We start from the raw sequence: 15,829 nt of genomic DNA, 5'->3' as shown, positions 1-15,829 counted from the left end.
TTTTTTTTTTATTGTTAAAGCCGTTGCTGATTTTCTCCATATAACGGATGCTCGAAATTGTGGAAGAAAGTGGTCATGAGCGTCAAGAAAAAAAAAATCCTTAAAAATCAACGGCAATTCCTCTTTATTTTTTATCCCACACTGAAATTAAAATGTGTTTAAAAGTATATAGAATTTCTAAAGCAAACCGTAGATTAATGTATGTACATCAATTGGGGAAAAATCAAATTTGGATTCTTGAATTTTTTGGATTGATTCACGGATGGAATCGGATCCAAAAGTCGAATCGAAAGGGCTCGATTATTCGATATTCGGTTTAACGGATTTAAAAACGCCATAGCTACTCTGCGAGCGCTGGGGAAAAACCCCAACTTGCAAGATCTTTCTAGCCGGTAAGCGGTTAACTTGTTCGAAAAAAGTATAATTTCTTTAACTAAACTTGAAAAGCATTCAAATCTGTCGCACGTCAACGATTTTGTGTCTCGTGCTTATCGATTCCTCATCTAAAACAAGAAGTAATTTTAATTCTTCATGCTTGTTGGAGCACCAGTCAAGTGTGCAAAATAAGAAATTGTGGTTTCTCAAAACTGTGAAAGCAAGTAGCAAGAGCATGCGTACTCACAGAGTGCTACAATGCGAACTTGAATAATATTTGTTACAACTTCGTTTGAAGTCATTGCCACACAAGAAAAAATGCAAACTCGATGAAGTGGAAAGTGGAAAATGAGCGAAGCAATAAACAAAATTGCACTTTAAGTAAAGGGACAAAAACTACTCGTACTCGTATTAGTTATAAAAAAAATAGAAGAAACAAGTCGATGGTATGGAGACTTTATAAGATCAAAGAGTATGTATGTATGTACTTATATGGTGATATCATCGACCAAGAACGTGGAGGGGGAGGTTTAATCAATGTGCGACGGATTTGACGCGCAATTACAGTGTAGTGGTAGGAACAAGAGCAAGTAGACGGCAGTAAAAAACAATTGCGGCAAGAGTTGGATTGGGTTTAGTGTTGTATAGTTAGCGATGTGATGTTAATTTTGCAAGTACGTACCGCTTGATTGCACTTCTATTGGATGGGCAAGTAAGCTCACCAGTCCACTAAAGTAACAAACGGAAATTAGTCTACAAGTAATTCCTTTGTAAGCTTAAGTACACACAACACAAGTAGTTAAGCTTTCGAAAAAAAATTCACGGAAAATATTGTAATTTAAATTACTTTTGATCGCGTGCCAAAAGCTGCTCTTCCACTACCACTCTTTGTTGGTTTGTGGTGGTGGTCTTCTAACGACCAGCGACCGACCGACCAACCGACCGTGTAGGTGCCTGTGAAGTGGCACTCGTTAGGCCGCTGCTCCTTTGTTGCCGAGACCTCAAAAATGGCGCGCTGCAGCTGTGCAATATAAATTTCACTCTGTCAATATTCATACGTTCCGGTGGCTTTTATTGTGTTCCTTTGTTGCAGCCCAAATGGAATGGAAAAAGAAAATATTTTACTGCCATTTTTTCACGTTCGATATTTTTTTTTTGTTTTGCTTGCTACCTTCCACGCTTAATAGTTTTGCATCCGTTTATTTTAGTTATTTCGTTTCCTTTTTTTTTTTTGAATATTTCATTTAGTGTTTTTTACACTATTCGTAGTTTTTCTCATACAAGTTTGCCGCCGACATTGAAGTTGGCTGAGTGAGGAGGCAGTCGTTTTTCAAGTGGCAGCCGATTGTTGTGCACTTTCAGCCGCATTTGAGGTGACCTCAAGTGGCTCATTCAGAATGCAATGAACCCGACTATTTGAATGCCAATGAAATGTAAATCTTTTGTTGGTACATTGTTGAGAGCTATATAAATATAGATTTACGTACGTACATACAAATATTTACGGGCTTCAATGGATAATGAAATTAACTTTTTATTTGCATAGCTACGAGAAAAGTTATTTGCATTTTCTATGAGCAAAGTTACTAATGAATGCTATACGACGAAAATTGTTAACCATTGCATGCTTTTTGCAATAATACTCATTTGATTGGTGAATTTAAGTCAGTTATAGGAATTGTAACTAGTGATGCCGTTTGGCGTTAAAACGCCAAAATCTTTGATCAAGAAATTCAGTGGCGGACCCAGCAGCAATTCTTGGGGAGGGGGACATTTTTTCAACATATATCGTGTATATAAATTTAAAAATCACCGCAATTTAAAATCTTAAGAGTTTTGATGGTTTGAATTTCTTGAAGTTTTCCATTTTAAATAACTTGAGTGGGATTCCAAAATTTTCTAAACTTTCAAAACTTTGTGAATTTGAGAAATTTTAGTAAATCACAATAATTCAATATAATGATGAACACTAGATTTCTAGAATTTTTTTATTTTTAAAAAATTTTGAGAATTGTAGGAATTCTAAGTGTCGAATATACAAAATTGATCAAACGAAATTAAAAGTTTTCGAATGTTGAAAGCATTTTCATATATCGTCGTTTTTGAAAATTTAAAAATTTTCGTAATTCTTGAAGAATCCAAAAATTTTTGGATGTTGATGTTTTCAAAATTTTCAAAAATACATAATATTCTCAAACTTTGTTATATCAGTACAAAATTTTGGAAAGTTCAGAAAAGTGGAAAAATTTTGGAATTTTTCAAAAACGTTAATATATTTTAGAATTCTAAGAATTTTCTATTTTTTATACACAAGTACCATGAACATAAGAATTTTTCGACAATTTGTGATGTTTCACATTTTTACATTTTAAGATGGATTTTAGAATAAATGAAATACTCAAAATATATAAAATATAAAAATATAAAAATTTTTTAAATCTCAATAATTTTGTACATTTCAAAATATTCTCATTTTACCAAAATTTCTAGAATCTCCCGGATTTCGGAATTCCAATGGCAACCCTCTTAGAAGTATTTTCAAACAATATTTCAATTAACTTATTCCCTTAATTCAAGTTGAATGTGATAGTTTTAAACAGATGGCAACCCACCTACATGCAATTTAGAAATTAGGCATTTTCAAAACCATTTTGAATGATATCCATATTGTATTGTTAAGTTATTAAATAATTGAAATTTAGCTTTTTGAATAGGTGGCAACCTTCTTCAATCACCTCAAAAATATACCAAATGTTCAAGCCAAAGAGTTCTTAAGAATCTTTCGTTTGACACCCATACTCCAATAGCTCATATAAAAATTATGTATAATTGAATTAAATTCGACTTTTAAAACAGTGGGCAAGCTTCTAAAACTTATTTTCAAACTAAGACTCATTAAAACTCCTCAACCATCAATTCGATTACCTAATTCTCTTAATTCAAGTTAAACTTGACCTTTAATCTTTAACTACTGTGCTTAGATAAAGACACATAACTACTGATGTTGGTCTGTGAGGCCACACAAATTTTTTTGTTAAGTAATAAATATATATGTACATCGTTTCACCAAAAACTGATTTTAGTGAAATTATTATTCTTTTAACTTTGCAACAAAAAATTAAAACCTTCGAAATTTCTGAAGTTAATTTAACTTGAATTTCGTTAGCGATATTTGCAAAACAAAAACAAAAAAGTAAAAAAATGATTAATTTTTACAATAAAAAATACTTTGGATCCCGTGAATAGGACGAACTCTGTAAAAATTACGACTTTGCTTCGTTATCCGCGTTTATACAGCTCCTGTAGTGCGGATCGAAGCAAAATATTTGGAATTGAATGTTTTGCAAGGTTTTCGCGTCAGGTAATCTGTGTGATGATTGGACGTTGTTCTTTCCGGCGAATAAAGTGGTAAGCAGCGAGATAACCTTGAATTTTCAAAGCGCCTCTAGAACTGTCTTCCGGATAGGGGGTTTTTCCATAAATTGGAATTAAGGATGTAGTTAGTATCGAACACTAAAAGTGTTACATACTAGAATAAAAATGAATAGTATGCTTTTGTTGGTTCCATCAAGTCCTTTCCTTCTGTTAATGCCACTGTCCCTATTCAAGTGAATCAAAATAATAAGCATAATTTTCGGATAGTTTGATAGAAAGTGGAATAAAATCCAAAGTCGTCAGGGTGTTTTCTTCATTTTCACCAATTTCCTTCGAAATTAATCATTCTTCAAAACGAGATCAAAAAGAAACTTCTCCGATGCCCACAAGTCTAGATATAAGCTTGGAGCTTGAGGAAAATGTATGTAAATACCTATCGAAGTGAAGCGGGCTGTGTATGCTTGACATGATGTTTATAACTGAAGTTCACTAGGCACCAGGCTATACAGAAATCGCTAAAAACTGCTGGTGATTTCAACGCTGCATGAAAATTTCAATATATCCAGAGACGGACTAGAGATGATAAAGGCAGCTACTTGAAGGAACTCGATTCGCAAAAATGCAGGCGAGATAATAAATATTTCCTAACCCACATACGTTTAAACGCAATGCTCGGCATTGTAACTTAAACCTGAATACACATAAACCTTTATGTTAGTGTATCCATGAAATTTTGCAGTATAATAATACTCTAGCAGCTGCACAAAAGAAAACGTAAAAAAAGTGTAAATATCGTACACCGGAGTGCATGGAAAATATTTTAAAATACTGAATTTTACATAGTAGTTGAGGTGAAAAATAAAGCAAATAAACCAGAGGAAAATTCTATCGAAAAAGTAGGTATTACAAATGGTAAAATGTTGCAAGAAGCCAGTAACAAGCTGGAAGCCAATTTACCTATACAAACATTTGCATTTGCTAAACTTGTACCAACCAACACAACACACCACAGCACACCGCACAAATAGATCAGCAGCCATTCGAGTAGTCGTCAGCCAACGACAACCACCGGCCAGCACTGCCAGCCAGGAATCAGTCAAGTGGATAGCTAAGTGTCTTCCAGGCTTTCTTACTCCCATTACCCTCTTACTGTTTTACGTTACTTGGAATCCATTTTTATTTCAAGTAGCTCATTCCTTGATTTTTTTTTTTAACTGTTTGCTTCAGTTTACCTGTTCGCGTGCACTCCTCACCTAACCCTCCCCCCTTTGGCAATGGGTCTGTGAATGAAACGGTATTCTCCTTGTCGTGCCATTATCCTTTCCACTTCACTTTGCATTTGTGAATTCATAGCTTTCTCGACATTTTCTTTGTCACAAGTCGAGTGGCGTTGATGGTGAAGATGATGCAACACGATTTCGCTTTGTTTAAGTGCCGGCGGTGGTAGAGTTGCTGCTTTTGGTTGGTGATGTTTCTGATGTGTATGCGTGTATGTGTGTCTGTGTTGGTTAAAAAGGCATCTCAGCAGCACCTTCACCTTAGCTTATGCACGAGGATGTTGAAGTTCTTTGAAATATTTTCAAAAAAGTACCTCCAGGCTGTTTATTGTTGATCATAGGCAATGCTTTTATTTCTGAATTTATTTATTTAAAAATTTATAGTTTTTCACCAAGATGAATTCGTTTCGAAAGAGCTCTAAATACAAAAGGAAGTTAGAAAAATTGTTTTTAGAGCAATCTGGAAAATACCATTCTAAGAAAGTTTAGACTCTCGTGTCTTAGAGAGTCCCGTGAGTTTAACGAAGGTACCTGCCAAGGAGGCCACAACCCACGGTGCTCGGAGGCACAGCGGATCAAGGCAATGCGTTGATCAGAGTCCCGAATTTAAGCATTGCGGTACCAGTTCCCAGTGTGGGGCCACCATGTAACGACGTTGGTCGGTATCAAAGCCTATCTAAAGTCTCTAGCGTAATCTGGGTCCGGCGCCTGGTAGCGACGCAGATCCGCCACCAGAATACCTCCCGAAGGGTCTCTATCAATGAGCAGATTGGAGGAGACTTCAAATGCTTCTGCTTCGCGTGTGGTACTAGAATTAATTCTCTGGTCTGACTTCGAAGCCGAGGCTACTGCCAGTCGAGCTTCCGATCAGCTCCCGGACTGGCGGCCGGTGACTAGGTTCCACGGGGTTGTTAGGCCCGTCATTCTACTTTATCTAAATGCCTATGTCTGACTACGTATCTATGTATAAGATCCATGGCCACCTAGTATAAAAAATCTTCCGATTTTCATAGAGTGTCAAACCGTTTAGTATTGTTGTTGTACTCTTACACAACCTAGTAGCCACTTCCATGTTATTGACATCACTGCTGAGATATTTGTAAGTGCCAAGTTTTGTGGCAAATTTGTCCCTAATATCCCTTCTGTACTATATGGTATTCGGGGCAATCCTCTTTTATTAAGTTTTTAATGTCCCAGTTATTCAGGACTACTCTGAACCAATATGGGTCTGCTTTATTCTTATTAGTCCTGAGTCTAAATACATCTGATATTCTTATTTCAGGTATCCAGTAAATATCAGTTACTCCTTAAAAATTAAGACATCAATGATCAGATTCTTCTCTTCCAACACCATTCAGCCTCTGATATGATTCGCCGTAGCTTGGTTCTTATCTTCCAAGGTGTTGCAAGGGGTTCGATACTGATTCGAAGAATTTCCAGCATGACTGTATCAATTCATTGCAACGCTCAGAAAACGGCCTTCTAATTACTCGAACTCTGTTCTACATTGGTTTATGAAGAGGGCAGATACGTTTGCAGTGAAGTGCGGTTTCCCCTTCTCTAAGGTCACTTCGTATGCTGATGACATTGCGGTGGTTGTGAATGACAAATTTCCACAAACTCCGTATGATGTTAAAATAAGATTACTTGACCACGGAAAGGTAGACAAAACTCACCTAGTACTAGATAAAATCGGAGCTGGGCACAAAATGTATAGGAACGTGTTAAGAAAGTAACGGTAGCTCTCTATAGCTGTAAGTGGCGCTATCCACTCTTATCAAGCATGGGATTTACACCGTGGTTGTTAGGGCTATTTTGCTCTATGGAGTGATGGTCTGGTTGTCTTAAACTTAACAGGAAATAAACAACACGAGTCCCTCAGAAGGTGCAAAGAAGTAAGTTCCTCTGAATTTGTGGGGCCATACGCACAACTCTGTCGGCGGAAATGTGCGTCGTACTCAACTGAAAAAAAAATTTTGCCTACCCGAATACAATAGCGTATTTCAAGCTGAACTTGTTGCAATAAAGGAGGCGGTTGAACATCAGTGTACGGATAAGTTATACAGAACAAAGTCTCCTCCTACCCGGAGAGTCAGGTGTCACTCAAAGCACTTGACTCGATTTCATGCATTTCAAAAACCATTGCGGACTGTCCCGCATACTTTAACGAGACGGCAGAGCAGTTTTCTCTTCTCGTGGTTAGTGTGCCAAGGCACGGCAACGAAAAGGCTTACAAACTTGCGAAAGGAATGGGGATAGATGAACAAGTCATACCAATTGCAGCCCGAAGAAACTCACGCGGGCGGAACGGAACGAGAAATGGCCGAGTAATTTTTTTGCAGTGACGTCATTTTTTCGCCGCCATGTGAATGAAACGGAATGAATGTGTATGAATGAAACGACCAATTAAAAAATGAAGTTATCAACTTTTATTTTTTTTCTCAAATGCAATTACAAATACATGGTTGCCGTGCTGGGTGATCTGTTTACTTGGTTCATGGGGCGGTAGGAACTTTCAAAGCAGTTCTTGTCTGTCGCAAGAAAATTGTCAATTCGGGCAACTTTCAATAGCTTTCAAGACTCTTTCTGTTATTCGAAAGTATACAAAAAAGAACGAAGAGGTCTTAGCACTATTCTTCTTGTAAAAATTTTATGAAACTAAAAACTAGTTATATATATTTTTCTTTTGAAAACAATCAAAACTAAAGAATAAGGGAAAAAATATATAATAAGCGTCTTAAAAATAAATAAAAATAAATAAAAATATTTTTTTGAAACAAAATAATCTAAAAATTAAGAGAATAATAAATAAAGAAAAGAAACTTAAGTAAACAAATACTTTCCTTTAAAAAAAGTTTGTTTCTTTTTAAAACCATAAAGTCTAAAAGCTAAAAGAAAATTAAACTAAAAAAACTATTAAAAATAAGAAAAAAATATAAAATATATTACTTAAAAATATATAAAATTTAAAATAAATTACAAACAAAAAATAAACTAAAAATTAAGAGAATAATAAATAAAAAAGGAAAAAACTTTGGTAAAAAAATATTTTTCTTATTAAAACAATAAAATTTAAAATTAGAAAATTTTATTAAAAATTAAACTAAAATAATATTAATCTAACAACTAAATGAAATTTAATAAAAAAATTCTTTTTAAAATAATAAAAACTAAATATTAATTAAAAAAAAAGAAAATAAAATAAGTTTCTAAAAATTTTATTTAATTAAAGAAGGGTGTTTCTTTTTAAAACAGTAAATGCTAAAAATTAAAAGCAAATTAAAAAAATTAAAATTAAATTAAAGCAAGAAAAAATAATTAAGTGGCTTAAAGTTAAACAAACAAGAAAAAATATTTTTCTTTTTAAAACAAACAAAAATTAAAAATTAAATGTGGATTAAATTAAAAAAGAAAAAATTTAATGAAAATAATTTTTTTTTCTTTTTGGTTGTTGTTGCTTCCGACAGGGTTTGTATATGACGTAAATTTGTTGCAAAATACAAAATCAATTTACTTAAATAATAAAAAAAAATCCGCTGTCCGAGGACTTGACCCCGCATATCTGGAATGAAACGCCTGAGCAGTGGGAGAAAAATTATAAACAAGTGCTTTTCAAAAGAGCTTTTCATCATGAAAATTGGTAAGGGAACTTTTGGCAAGACTTCCATGATGAAATGAACAAAATCTTTCAAGCTATCTTGCCTTTTGTGTTTCGATTATTTTACAAAAGACTTTCAACTATCTTAGCCATAGTAATAGAGCTGCTAACAGGCCAAGTTTTCTGCGAGAAGCACACAGGGAGCTGGGTCCTCCTAGTAACGACTTTCCCAGAAGTTACAGAAATTAAGATGAAGAATCAGAAAAATTGCGGCACCTGTAATCGAAATGCGCGGCACTCTGTTGAAGAAGGAGAAAGTTGTTGTGCACAGAATTTTTCGAAAGTTTAACCGACATAGCTAAAGTAGAAATACGGCAACTATTAGGCTTGGCAGACTCTACACTATAGTTTGAGCAGGAGGAATTTCACGAGCCACCAGGTATCACAACTGGTTCATGAATACGGGTCTAGTTTTTCTAGTGGGGAAAATTTCAGCCACTTCAACCCAACTTGAATACATACGCCATTGGCTTCTATAACGGTCCCTCGTTCTGGGCACAATCGCAACCTGTAACCACGATTGATTTCCGAGGTGGTTTCTGTGTCTAAGCAGCGGATTTGACTACCCTCTTACAGCTACCATCTGTTAGGATGAAATAACAGATTTCATTTCGCTATGGCTGTGGGTTTCCTTTCCTTCTGCCCTTCTATCGAGCTTCATTAAGGCAGGTTTTCACCCTTGTATGCATGCATTTCATAACCTTGTCTGTTCGAAACCACTAACTGTGCCTTAGACGGTCCCAGACCCGGTTTGAGAAAACAGGAGGGAAGACAGGGGGCTTTGGTATTTGCAGGGTACGGGCTTGACAACCCCGTCTACCCCAGTTAAAGGCTACCAGTCCTGAGTCGGTGGAGGCTCAACTGGAAGAAGTCTACGGCTTTCGAGAGTCATACCAAAGACTTTAAAAATGGTGCCACGGGGAACAGATGCCCCCGGAGTGTGTTCGTCGGCGAGACGAGCAAAACTGGCGACACAAGCAAGGCTTGCAAGGCTGGCAAGGCAAGCACTGGCATGGCTTACACGACTAGAAAATGTTGAAAATAAGTTGAAATTGAAGGAAATGTGTGGTGGAAACCGCTGGAAATGTTGAAAAAGTTGTGCGCAAGTTGAGCAATTCGATCCGTTGCGAAAGCTAAGCGAGTGGTGTTACCTCTCCTGGAGAATGTGGAGGGTGCCCACGAGCGAGGCGAGTAGGACGTGTGAGATGAGCAAGACGGAGCAAGATGGTGAATGTGTGTCGAGCAACTCGATCGGTCGAAAGTTGAGCGAGTGGTGTCACCTCTCCTGGAGAATGTGGAGGGTGCCCACGAGCGAGGCGATTAGACTTGTGAGACGAGCAAGACGGAGTATGAATGTGGAGTGTAGTAGTCGTGTAAGTCGTTCTAGTGTGAGCTGAGTCAGTTAAGTGGGTCAGGGTGAGTTCAACCAGTCGTGCAAATCTCGCCGGCGAGCATTACTCCGGTCTGTTCATGGGTATGGCCCCTTTGGGGAGTATCGTGGTGGCTGTGGTTTAATACTTAAATGCGGGTAGAACCAGCAATGGTTCAATGTGGAGTTGCATTGCAACCGGATGTCGTGATCCAGAGAACGTCAGAGGTTTAGGTAGGCCTCGGCCCTACCAAGGTGGTAAGTGTGTCCACCACATACTGCCAATTGGTACTGAAGTGCTTGCAGTTCAGGGCAGTGATTAATGCAAAAATTAATCCGTTGTGCCTAATGCGGGCACCGTGATTAAAGCCTTTGGCAGGTAATCACGTAAAGCCTACATGTAATCTGTTTCAAACCACTACCGTCGAGGCATTGCGTCATCCAACTCCTTCAAAAGTAGGCCCTCCATTGACATACATAATCAATGTGCAATCATCCATCTGTTGTTTGCTTCCACCGATACCCTGAGATCATTTCATTAATCCTAAGGAGTGTGGGCAATTCAGTTGGCATTCTTCCCGTCTTCTTCCTACTTTCCCGAATGCCATTCGTGATACTTTAACCTACCAAATTTTGGTGAACATTCAAATACCAGTCCGAACCAAAAGATAATAGGGAGAAATTGGTTAACAGTTGTGCTTTCGGCCAGGTATTCATTGGTTTCAGCCAGTTATAGCAGTCCTACATTCGGTCATGCAAACCAGCAATGATTGTCGGCCTCGAGGCGCTACAGCTCTAATTTAGACGGACCTGATAAATGAATAATTTCATGCGCATCTGCTCCGGCTTTGCAAGGATTAGATTTGAGGCTTTTGAGATTGGTTTCAACGTTCGAATTTTTTCCACTCTTCTATAGAAGTGATAGAAACTTTCCAGTCGAAAGTACTTTTTGCAGATTTCTGAAAGTTAAGCTTAAAAACTAATTAGTCATACAATTGGTTAAGCAAATATACATACCATTTTATCCTCTTAAGGAGAAATGTGACTTAAAAATTGTTACACACTAAGGTATTAGGTTATCAAATAAAGCTAACTAAAATGTTTGCACAAATAAGCTGCGATAAGACAAAGCACTTTATTAAGAACTTTGGACAACAGCCAAGAAGACTGCAAAAATAATTGGCTGAAAACGAGTTGTTATGTCTGAAAAGTGCTGAAATAGCCGGAGGTATGTGCAGTAGAGAGTTGGTCAATAAACTACTAGTTCTTACTTTTGATTTGTTTTGAGGTTATCTTTCTGATTTATTTTATTTTTTATACCAGAGTAAAGACAAAATACCTCAGTTTACGCTTACTGTACTATTACAGCGTTTTTCAAGCAGACCTAAACGCCATAATGGAGATCGTTCACTAGCTCATAACCTCCGCCAACCCGGGCGACGACTATAAAATCTTTAAAATCTAACGGAAAAAGTAAAGTAGCCATAAAATGAAGAAACTGCTGTCATTAAAATGCTCTTTGAGTGTGAGCTTAGCGCAAAGGAGAAATTTTATGAGCTTCATGTTATACACTCTTCACGTAGTCCTGGACAACTTGAAGCCTTCCGTTTTGTTGTATTCCTTCTGCGTCTTCCGAATTATGGACAGGTCGCTTGGGTTTCCGACAAAGTGCCATCTTTGGCAAGCCTGTCGGTCTCCTCGTTGCCCGTGACGCCAGTGTGCTATGGGACCCAGTAGAGTAGCAAATCCAGAGCCGGTCTACACTCCGGCACATTTCTAGAGATAGTGCTGTACGCTCACATAGTCAATCCGCCCGAGTAAAGTTGTCGACCCCAAGGATTAGAAATTGTTTTTAAAAAAAAACTTCTATATTGTAGCGAAAATATCAGAAACATCAATGATCGCGAACGCCCATCTCTAGTGTGCAACTGTAAGATTGGCCGGGCTGTTTAGAAAGATTTTCTGTGACCATGTGCTTGCATATGTCGTATTGATGACTATTTCGATAAAAAGGATTAAATTGGCAGGCGAAAGCGAATGAAAATGTTAAACAAAAAGCAATGTACTACATACTACTTGTACATCCGTAGATACACATACATATGTATAGTATGTAAGTAGATGGGTGAGTGCCTGACGTGGAAAAGAAATGTCGCCATTACCAGCACTCAATGTGTAACGGACATGTAGAAGAACCGTAAGAGGTAATAATTCACTATCACTAACACTATTGTTGCTAAAATGTGAGACACATGTACAAGTGGTTATTGCTCTACTTATGTATGGTTGACAATGTTGTTGCTGTTGTAGCACCACTTCTACGTTCCAAAAAAAAAAATTTACTACTTCTACATAGTAGAATTCGTATTTGCTATGCAGCGCAAATTCCATTTCATTTCTGTTTGTCCTTTCTCGCCAGATTAACTGCAACAGTCGTAGCCAAGATACAAGAAGAAAAACAAAAAAACAAAAAACAAAAACTATATAGAAACACCACTAATGACAACAACACCAAGAACCTTCGTTTTGCTACGAGTATCAGAGTATTTTTCGCACTTCCTTTACCTTCGCAGCTCCCTGCTTCTTGGCTGCTCAGCGCAATCATCTTTTTGAGTGCGTGCTTCAATCTGTTGAACTCGAAACCCTGCATTGGCGTCAAGTATACTCGTATTTATGCACATACATATGTACATACAGTATATACTCGTACATACAAGTAGCCATACAAAGTCTTTGGCTGTCCAGTTGACTCGTATCGACTTGGACTTAGCAGCAGCTTATGTTGGGACAATTGCTGTTTGTCATGCGTTCGAACGTTCGCTGTTTGCATTTTCATTTGTGCGCTTTGCAGAGTGTTTTCCTTTTGTTTTTGCTAAGTTGCTTTTTCTCACACGCAGTGTGCGGTGCGACTGTCGCATTAAAAGCAATTAACCTAGAAATGCCATGTCCTGTGTAAGGATAACACGTAACTTGCATGTAGGCCATTGCAGCATTGCGTTGTAAGGAAGCAAAAAAAAAAAAAACAAAACGGACGGAGAAGATGGTGTTTGTGAAGGAGGGTCAAGGTGTCGTGTGTTGCGGCACAAAAAATGGGACTTAACACAAAATGGTCAGTTTGTGCGATATATGCACTTATGTGCGTGTGTGTACGTACATATGATCTACAAATGTTCACAGGAGTATTGAAAGGATTAGTCACGCACACGTAAGTACTTACACACATATGCCTCTATGAGTGAAAATGTGTGTGCGTGTGCGTTAACTCAAAGAAGTTTGCATTCATCGCTTTAGATCTTTTCATTGTAAGTTTAAATGGAGCAGTTTGGATAGATTTAGGAAACGATTGGCACTTAAAATGAATCAGAGATGAATGGCTTTAAGCGAACTAGAAAATTAGATATACTTGAATGTTTATTAAGTTTTTTGTATAGGCAAGATTAATGGGAAAATATTGACACCTTTTTTCATATTTGGCACTACAACGGTTATTCGGTTTGGGTCGACAACAAAAAACTGCACCATTTTTCTCTCTCTTTTGCAAAGCTAGACCAGTTGTGTTTTTGTGTGCGCGCTTTCTTCCGTTCTCCAGCTATGAGTGCGGAGTGGGAGAACCTTTTATCTGAGTCGTCGTTATCCAACAAGCCCAAGCTAGTACAATCGTTGTAATTTTATGCGCATTTCATATCTTCAAAGGAGGATCGGGTGGGGCGGGGCTACTGGAAGAGGGGATGACCGAACTTTTTCACGGACGGAAGTTTTTTTTTTTTTGCTGAAAGCTCAACATTAAAACTAGGTTTAGGCTTCCTGACTTCTTCCGATTCCTTCAAGCGGAAATGGCTGCTATCAAGGAAGCGGCAGACTCACTGTTGAGCAGTGTGACTTCAGTTAGGGAGGTTAGCATATGGATAGGTTAGGTTATCTTGGCTTTCCCCATCCAGCACATGAGAACGACACACTTAGGCCACTGTGGGTCTGATGCCATAAAGGTTAGCAGGTGTTTACCAGGGCCCTAGAAGCTGCGTTCGACTTCGGAAAGTCAATGTCTGACCTCTCTATCAACCGCATCGGAGAAGTTTCTAATCAGGATCACTTGGGTGCCGGACCACAGTTGGTTGGTTGGTTGGTTGCAGTGCTTCCCAGTCGCTGTCTAGGACACAATCTGCACGTTTTTCTATGCACATCCTATGTTGCTCGGTCGAAACATTTTGCGAAGTATTTAATATCTTATTGGATTTTTCCAAGAGGTCAACCCAGTGCAACCGCTTCGGATTCATCCAAACCAGCTCTTGCCTTCGTCAGCAAGTCTTCTCAGACGAGTGAGACGGTGCTTGACTGATACACCGAGCACAATATCATTTTGCATTCCCAAACTAGATTGGATTTGGTAGCCGGTGACGATATTGCCAATAGCGCTGCTCAGTTGTCAGAAAATATGTACTGATAATTTACCCTTTAACCGGCTCTGTTGCCTAGGATTTTACAGGCTTCTAGAATCCCTAGAACTTACGCTTGGAAATTGCTTGTGTTCTTATCTAATCTCAGAGACAGAGCTACATCGAGTTCCTCGGAGAAGACTCCCGAGCCCACACCGCAATCCATCTTGAATACGTCGGTTTATAGAAAGATAATTTCTCGGTCGGTCAATCGGTCTCTTTTCTAGTCTTTTTGAATGCGCATAACACTTGCACTTGTAAACTGTCCTCCTACTAAGTTATATTTAATTTATGATCAACCCTTGTCCGAAGTCTGTAGTCCCCCAAGACACGCCATTAAAATGGACGTAATCGATTTATTTTAAAATTATGACCCCCTACAAACCTAACCTAAAGAAAATGCCTTAAAATGCCTTAAAAAGCACTCCAATGAATATATAACTCCAAAATTTGGTACACATATTTTTAATAACGTTATTTGTGAACCCTCAAAAATTGGGCTTAAACGGTTTATTTCAAACCATACCACCCATACAAACCTAACCTCAAAAACGACTTAACAAGGCCGTAGAAAGCGGACCGACGAACATATCACTCCGAAATTTCGCCTATACGATAGTGATAAAATTATAAATAAACATAAAAAAAAATGGGAGTTATCGGTTTACTTTAACACATTCTCTCATGCCAACTTAACCCCAAAACCGCAATAAAAATAACATTAATGCCACCATATCTATATGAAGTTACGTTAAAAGTCGCAAATATGAGCAAATTTTTTTTTTTCCAGAAATCGATAGCAAATATTCCGTTCTTTTATTTTTTTTATAGTAAGAAGGCAAAGGAGGACGAAGGAAGCATAGTATTTGTCCATAAAAAGTGTCAAGGTTAGCATTTATAAAGTGTAATTTTAGTCTGCAGATATTTATTAAAATATTTGGTCGATTGCCCTGATTTTTGCACTATTTTGTCTAGTAAGTCATATGAACCTACAACAAGAACAATAAAAATAATATTTTTAAGATTAAGTTACTAATAATTTCAATCAGTTTTAGTTGAATAAAATTTTTATGTTTTTGTTGCTTTTATTTTGTATAGGCTAAAACATTCAAATGTAAAATTTGAATATTAAAAAAAAAATATTATTTCTTTCGCCAAAATACCACTGTGCGGCGTCGCGGACGTAAGTATGCACTCGTACGTATAGATATAGATTGACCATTACCCAGTCCAGATCCTAGGCTGAATGTTTCTCCTAAATGGAGTTTATTTGGTTGTAAACAGGTCAGAAATAAGTTTTTAAAGTACAACTGGGCCAACATTTGAAAATTTGATGACTATA

Source organism: Rhagoletis pomonella, unplaced genomic scaffold (genome assembly GCF_013731165.1).
Source record: "Rhagoletis pomonella isolate Grant_MI unplaced genomic scaffold, Rhpom_1.0 Rhpom_scaffold_00006, whole genome shotgun sequence".
Classification (NCBI taxonomy): Eukaryota; Metazoa; Arthropoda; class Insecta; order Diptera; family Tephritidae; genus Rhagoletis; species Rhagoletis pomonella.
This window is presented reverse-complemented; position numbering follows the sequence as displayed.